Source organism: Piliocolobus tephrosceles, chromosome 1 (assembly GCF_002776525.5).
Source record: "Piliocolobus tephrosceles isolate RC106 chromosome 1, ASM277652v3, whole genome shotgun sequence".
Taxonomy (NCBI): Eukaryota; Metazoa; Chordata; class Mammalia; order Primates; family Cercopithecidae; genus Piliocolobus; species Piliocolobus tephrosceles.
The window spans coordinates 17,131,376-17,140,176 of NC_045434.1; positions in this window are offsets into that span (position 1 = coordinate 17,131,376).

The window sequence follows — 8,801 nt, forward strand, 5'->3', positions numbered from 1 at the left end:
TTCTACAAAATACCTTTATACTTTTTTTTCCTAGTACATGCAAAATGTAGGCAAAGCAAATTTTGTCTCCATTTATAATTGAAACAGGATCAGAGAAGTGACTTGCTCACAGTCACAAAGCTTGTAAATGATAGAGAGCCAGGAATTGAGCGTGGGCTTTCCTTTTCTTGTTTAATTTTGTTCAAGTGGCTAAATCAACTTGTCTGTGGTTGTTAAGAAAAACAGTAGTCCCAGTTGGTCATGGTGGCTCAGCCTGTAATCCCAGCACTTTGGGAGGCCAAGACAGGCAGATCACTGAGGCAGGAGTTCGAGACCCGCCTGGCCAACATGGTGAAACATCATCTCTACCAAAAATACAAAAATTAGCCTAGTATGGTGACACACACCTGTAGTTCCAGCTACTCAGGAGGCTGAGGCAGGAGAATCACTTGAACCTGGGAGGCAGAGGTTGCAGTGAGTCTGTGCCACTGCACTCTAGCCTGGGCAACAGAATGAGACTTTGTCTCAAAAAAAAAAAAAAAAAAAAAAAAAAAAAAATTACTGCCTTTAAAAATTCTTAATTTAAAAACATTAAAAAACAGTAGTCCCTCACCTTCTTCCCCTGAGAAAACAAGTTTGAACTGTTTTAAATGATTCTTTGGATATCTCACCGCCCAGTAGTTTAGATAATATAATTGCATTGCTGCATCTTGATTTTTCTCAGTGTTACGCATTTTCTCCTAACTTCTCCACATGGCAGATCTCTCTCCAAGGTTCCTCCATCTCTACCACACATAGGCAAGCAGACATCCATCTCCCCTGGTCTTCCTTCTGTTATTATGCTGTAACCGAGATCAGGTTTGTGTTCCTGTTATGGCTGTGCTAGTCAAAGCTGAGACATACAGTAAAATCATGTTGACTTTACTTTCTTCCACAACTTACTTTTTCCCTTAATGTCTTCATTTTTTGTTTGTTCCCTGTGACTTCTAACTTGCATCCATCTGAACTGGTTGCCCTTACCGCCTGGGGCACAGCTGTCTTTCTTGGGTCTCCCTTCACCTGTGTTCTAGAGATTCCCTTCACCACTCTGTTTCCTGGATCTCATGTCTTCATCTTCCTTGGTTTACTGAATGGAGCATGCCCTCTAATACTTCCTGTAGAAATGCATGGATGATAAATTTTCTGAGACCAGTATCTTTGTTTTACCACTACATTTCATTGGTAACTTTGGAAATCATGTTCCAGAATTTTGAAAGAATTGCCTCACTGCTTCTAGGTTCCTGTGTGTGGATACTGAGAAATCTGAAGCCATTCTTATTTCCGATTCTTTCTGTGTAATCTTTGTGGAAGCTCGTAGACTATTCTTATCCCAGGGCTCCATAGTTTTATAGTGTGCTTTAATGTGTGCCAGTTGTCAACCTCTGTGCTAGGAATGCAGACTGTAAAATCACACCCCACCAGTTTGGGACATTTGAAAAATTTTCTTCATCCATTCTCTGTTCTCTCTCTCTGGCACTCCTTTGTCCAGGCGGGACCTTTACTGGTTTGAACCCATTATTTTCTCCTCTAGTTACTGTGTATCTTTGTCTTGACTTTGGGTACATTTGTTTTCCCATTCTTCTGATGAGGATATGATGTCTGCTATCAGGTTTCTAAATTTCAGGAATTCTTTTTTGTTCTCTAATTTTAAAGTACGTAATCTCTTAATTGATACAGTATTTAACATTTTTTTCTGTTTCAATTTTTGTCTTTCATGCTAAAAGTTTTCCTTAAATGTCTGGTACTTCTTGCTTGTGTGTTTACATTTAAGAGGAAGGTACTTTGAAAAACCATAAAGACAAAAGACAGCCGTCACCCATAATCTGTGCTTACAGCATATCTATGAGACAGAAAAAAAATTCAACTTTGTCCTTTTTTTTTGAGACAGGGTCTTGCTCTGTCACCCAGGCTGGAGTGCAGTGAAATGATCAGGGCTCCCTGCAGCCTTGACTTCCCAGGCTCAAGTGGTCTTCCCACCTCAGCCTCCTGAGTAGCTAGGACCACAGGCACATGTCATGCCTGGGTAATTTTTTTTATTTTTTTGTAGAGACGAGGTCCCTCTATGTTGCCCAGGCTGGTCTTGAACTCCTGGGCTTAAACGATCCTGCCCCCCTCGGTCTCCCAGAGTTGCTAGGATTACAGGATTGAGCCATCACGCTTGGCCGAAAAACTTCAACTTATGTGGAGGCAGAGAAAAGCACATCTGACACTAGAGCCAGCATCAGAACCCTCGTGAGGGCTGAGAGTCAGGTGGAAACTAGAGGGTAAAGACAGGGCAGCAGGGGCCTAGAGTGGCAGTAGAAAGGAAAAAAACAGGCCAGGTGTGGTGGCTCGCACCTGTAATGCCAGCACTTAACTGGTGGCATTTAACTTATCAACAGAACATTCTTGAATCAAGGAACTCAGCCACACAAAACCCTTGCCCCTGCCTACAGAGAACCAACTGGTTTTGCAAGACAAGGAAAATAAAACCTTTTAAAATGAGCAGAAAACAGAAGATAACATCCATAAAAACTACCTGAAGAAAAAAATGAGAATTAATTTACAGCTGATGAAAATTCTCAACCACAGGCAGAAGAAAACTACCAATATCTAGTGTGAATTAAACAGGCCTTTGCAGAAATAAAAATTAACATGTGAAATTAGAAATTTAAATCTCAAAAGGAAAATGGACCAAAGAGGGAAAAAACACTGATGAAGCTGCGAAAAGTTGAAGTAACTCAGCAAAGGAATTGAAAAAGATGAACTAACTCAATTTAAGCTACAAGGTGACCAACTGGAAATACAATGAAGGGCACTGAAGAAAAGGTAGGGAAGCAGCTGAGAACAGAACAGTTACGAAGGGTTAGAAAGTAGGACACACACACGTGCTCCCTTGTGGTGTAGTTGCACAATAAAATGCCATACATCAGTGAGACCAGACGACCTACAAACCCAACAATTCGAATGACTCGTGGAGAAGCTGGACTCCCGCCTCTGCGCATGGATCCCATGAAGGTGGCTGTTTGAATATTTGGTGTTAAGAAAACAACAAACATATGTGGGTCCATATAAAAAGCCACTTAGACGTGTGTAGATACGTATATGTATACATAACACACACACACATATATATGTTTTTAATTTTTATTATTTTTTATTTTTGAGACAGTCTCGCTCTGTCACCCAGGCTGGAGTGCAGTGACGCGATCTCGGCTCACTGCAACCTCTACCTCCTAGGTTAAAACAATTCTCGTGCCTCAACCACCCAAGTACCTGGGATTACAGATGCACACCACCATGCCTGACTAATTTTTGTATTTTTCGTAGAGACAGGGTTTCACCATGTTGCCCAGACTGCTCTCAAACTCCTGGCCTCAAGGGACTCACCCACCTCGGCCTTCCGAAGACCTGGGGTTACAGGCATGTGCCACCATGTCCAGCCAATATTTACCTATTGAATTATTTTAAAGGCGTACAAACACATATATGAGTCCTATGAGGAATCTTTTGTTTTTAAAAAAAGGTACTCTCCCAGCTTTCATGCAAATCCAGGTTATATATTTAGTTTACCACAAATGCTTACAACCTGGAAGTCATCTGGGTCTGAAGAGTGTTGTAGCTTGAAAATATGCCTATAACTTTGATTCTTCAGAAGTATAGAGAAGAATCAGTGTTCATTAAGGTGTTTATTTGCAAAGGCGTATAACCATGGAACATGAGAATACCTAGCCCTAACATTCAGTTAACACCAAAAACTGCCTGTTTGCTCTTTCAGACCTCTCAGGTAGAGGCAAACACATAGTTTTGCCTATAAGAAACAGTGCAGAAGTACAGGTCTTGCCTTCTAGAAGATACCCTGTTAAGCATGATGTTGTTTTGCCATATCTGGGTACCAGTTTCTTTCTTGCGGGAGACTACTATGTTACATGTTTAGAGTGAAAGATGAAATGCTTGAAAACAGGTTTAGGGAGACTAAAGTGTTCTATAGATCAGTCTTTGAACAAGCACACATTCTTGGCCTGCTGTGTCCCCTCAAAGAACTTGAGATCATAACCTGTTCTTTCCTATCTATGAATCAACTGGTAATTAGTATTCCAGATCTCAGCAAGTTTCTTTTATCCACTTGACTTGGCTCAAGTCTCCAGTTTTTTCCTAGAAGTTTGACTTACCAAGAGCACCACCTAGTGTTCAGGAAACAAGATGGTAAATCTTGGTAAATTTAGCACCAGTACTGAAGAAAACAAATGGCACCTTGCTTCTGTACTATAGTTCAGAGTTATTTAAGATTCTACTCTTCATTTCGAAAGATATGTAATGATGAAATATGTAATCATATAACTTCTAACATTATAATGGGATACCAGGAAAAATCCAGAGCTAATCTGCACATTGCATTCTTTTCTAATTTGAACTCCTTAGTCACTTTAATTTATAATTGTCATATGAAGAGTTTCACTTAATTTGGTGAATATGCGGATAGTCAACAACTACAACAAACTGCTAAAAAGTCCGCAGTAGCCTCAAGGACAAAAAAAAAAAAAAAATTGAGACAATAAAAGGAAACCATTGGCTCACGATTAATGCAATACCAGGACAAAAAAATTAAAATACAACATAAAAAGAGCTAAGACGGCCGGGCGCGGTGGCTCAAGCCTGTAATCCCAGCACTTTGGGAAGCCGAGACGGGCGGATCACGAGGTCAGGAGATCGAGACCATCCTGGCTAACACGGTGAAACCCCGTCTCTACTAAAAAAATACAAAAATCTAGCCGGGCGAGGTGGCGGGCGCCTGTAGTCCCAGCTACTCAGGAGGCTGAGGCAGGAGAATCGCGGGAACCCGGGAGGCGGAGCTTGCAGTGAGCTGAGATCCGGCCACTGCACTCCAGCCTGGGTGATAGAGCGAGACTCCGTCTCAAAAAAAAAAAAAAAAAAAAAAAAAAAGCTAAGACACCGCACGCACTCAGAAAGAGTCCTGGCTAGGCGCTAGTTTTGCAGGAAGGCATATCAGTTCTTTCACTTTGACGTTCTTATTTTAAAGTCCTGTAAGCTTTAAAAAAAAGTATAATCTCAGAGCTATCAGACAGTGGGACAGTGTGAAGTTTTTGTCATGGTATTTTCCTTTCCACTGTAGAATTTCCAGTTAGGATATGCATATGCATATCCATAGTCTACAAAAGCAAAATAAAAAAAATTTTTTTTTTTTGAGATGGAGTCTCACTCTGTCGCCAGGCTGGAGGACAGTGGTGCGATCTCGGCTCACTGCAACCTCCGCCTCCTGGGTTCAAGCAATTCTCCTGCCTTAGCCTCCCGAGTAGCTAATTTTTGTATTTTTAGTAGAGATGGGGTTTCACCATGTGGGCCAGAATGGTCTCGATGTCTTGACCTCGTGATCCACCCGCCTCGGCCTCCTAAAATGCTAGGATTACAGACGTGAACCACTGCGCCCCGCCTTTTTTTTTTGTTTGTTTGTTTTTGAGACAGAGTCTCACTCTGTCACCTAGGTTGGAGTGCAGTGGTGCAATCTCAGCTCACTGCAACATCTGCCTCCCAGGTTCAAGTGATTCTCCTGCGTCAGCCTCCTGAGTAGCTGGGATTACAGGTGCACACCACCACACCTGACTAATTTTTGTACTTTTAGTAAAGACGGGGTTTCATCATGTTGGCCATGCTGGTCTCAAACTCCTGATCTCAGGTGATCCACCCACCTCAGCCTCCCAAAGTACTGGGATTACAGGCGTGAGCCACCATGCCCAGCACAATTTTCTTTTTCTTTTCTTTTCTTTTTTTTTTTTTTTTTTGAGACACAGTTTCATTCACCCTTTTTGCCCAGGCTGGAGAGAAATGGCGTGATCTTAGCTCACCGCAACCTCCACCTCCCAGGTTCAAGTGATTCTCCTAACCAGTCTCCCAAGTAGCTAGGATTACAGGTACCTGCCACCATGCCCAGCTAATTGTTCGTATTTTTAATAGAGACGGGATTTCACCATGTTGGCCAGGATGGCCTCAATCTCTTGACCTGGTGATCCACCTGCCTCAGCCTTCCAGAGTGCTGGGATTACAGGCATGAGCCACTGCGCCCGGCCACCCAGTGAAATTTTCTAAAGTAAAAATTATTTTGGCTAGGTAACATATGACACTGACTTTAAGAAACACTGTTTCGGCACGGCACGGTGGCTCACGCCTGTAATCCCAGCACTTTGGGAGGCCGAGGCGGGCAGATCACTTGAGGCTAGGAGTTCGAGACCAGTCTGACCAACAAGGTGAAACCCCGTCTCTACTAAAAATACAAAAATTAGCCACGTTTGGTGGCGCTTGCCTTTAATCCCAGCTACTTGGGAAGCTGAGGCAGGAGAGTTGCTTGAACCCGGGAGGCTGAGGTTGCAATGAGCCGAGATTGCGCCACTGCACTCCAGCCTGGGCAACAGAGCGAGGCTCCATCTCAATAAACAAAACAAAAACCCAAAACCCACCATTTTATAAAAACAGAATCTAGACCCCATGTCCCCACAGTAGGGGGATGGCATTGAAGGACTGAGCCAGAATTACCAGCTCTGCTTTTAAGGTGGGAAGTTGACTTTAACAGGAAAAATCAAAACAGAAAGAAAACTACGGCTCTATTATGAATGACAGATTTGGGGGAATATCAGAATTCTTAGGGTGCAAATTTTCTCAAGTGTTTAACAGATGTAGTAAGGCTTAATTTCAAATTGAGTTCCATTTTCTCAGCTGATGTATTTCCATCATTCCCTAGAACCTGACACCAACTCCTGACTTTACTACCTGTTTCTCAAACAATTGTCTCTTCCTCTCCATCCCTGCCACTACCCTTCCCCCCTTATCTATGCTGTCCCCAGAAAAATCCATGGGAAACACTTCTCAACATGTCCTCGACCGGCTTATAAGCCTTTCCAAGTCCCACCTGAATTAAGAGATGCTTATCAGCAGGTATCACACAAACCAGACGTAAAGTGAGGAACATAAGGTCCCTGGCCTCAAACTTGTACTACTTGACTAGATCTGTCCTTTCTGCCATCTCTCCTTTGGCCATTTTGCCCCTCACATTTTACTCTGTTCACTTGGAATAGCATACAGTTCCCTCGGAACATGGCTTTGTGTTCCTTCTTCCCTTTGAAAGGTTCTTTCCCACCCTTCTTTAAGCGGGCTAACTCGACTCACTCTACACGATTCAACTTTGGATGTTGTCTCCTCCAAGAAACATCCCCCGAGTCCTGCCCTGAGCTAATTGTCTTTCCTACAGTTTACCCACAGCACCCAGCAAAAACCCTTGTCATAGCATTTAGCAAACTCTACAGAGATTAATGTGCATTTGTCTTACTCCCCAACTAGGCTGAAAAGCTCGAGGGCATGGACCGTCTTAGCTACTTCACAGCCCCAGAACCTTGTGTGGTTTTGGCTCAGGAAGCATTTAATTACACATAATTTGTTATATTCATTTAGAGAAAATGATCCTCTATGAAAATATAACTATATAAATACACATTTTAATAGCTATTTATAAATATTTATTAAAAATTTTTAACTTAATGCTTTAAGAAGTATCAAAACTTGTGAACATCCAACCAGTCTAAAATGAAAAGGACTGGTAAGTGTTATGAATGGTGAACAACTAAAACTCTCATACATTGCTGGTAGGAGTGTAAACTGGCAGAATTTACTAAAGCGAAACAGAATATACCCCGTGACCCAGCAATTCCACCCCTGTATATATTCCCAACAGAAAAGAATGTTCTCAGCAGCATTATGCTTACCAGCCCCAAACTGGAAACAATTCAAATGTCCATTAACATTAGAATGGATGAAGAAATTCTGGTATATTCATACAAATGCAAGAGCAATGAAAATGAACTCCTGCTACACATAGGAACAAAGATACTACTTTATAAAGTTCAAAAATAATCTGCGATGATGGGGTGAAAAGAGTGGGGACCTCTGGAGGTGGTGAGGGTCATGGTATCAACTGGGAGCAGACAACTACAGGAACTAGCCTTCTGTGGCAATGGAAGTGTTCTCTAACTTGAGCTGGGTAGTAGTTACACAGGTGAACACTGTAGAAGTCTACCCAGCTGTGCACTTAAGATTTGTGCACCTGTATTACAATGAAGTGAAGGAAAATTGCAATAAAAGAAAACTTGTGAACAACTGTTAGGGCTATGCCAACAGCATGTACAGCCACAAGACAAAAAGTAAACTGATAAAGGTATCTTTGTCCTTTCTCTATAACATGGAAAAGATTTTTTTTTTAAAAAAAGATTACTTTAAATGCACAAATGGTATTCCCTTTATTATAATGGTTTAAACTTGGCTGAAAGTTCAAAATACTATTTCCAGATAACTTTCCACTGTTACATAAACTAGGCAACCTTGTTATGTTTATGTTATACGTATCAGTTACTTATCAGCACAGAATTTTAACCACTCTGCTAAATTCTGAGAAAACAGCTAAACTCAATATAAAATCTGGCCTACAGAATTATAGTGGCTATTTGTTACTAAAAATATTCCAAAATAAATTTACTTATTTCCCTATGTTCCATATTCTTTAACTTAAAATCTGCTGCCACTGTTTAGTAAAAGTGGGACAAATAAAATTCTTTTTTTTTTTTTGAGACGGAGTCTTGCTCTGTCGCCCAGGCTGGAGTGCAGTGGCCGGATCTCAGCTCACTGCAAGCTCCACCTCCCGGGTTTACGCCATTCTCCTGCCTCAGCCTCCCGAGTAGCTGGGACTACAGATGCCCGCCACCTCGCCTGGCTAGTTTTTTTTTGTATTTTTAGTAGAGACA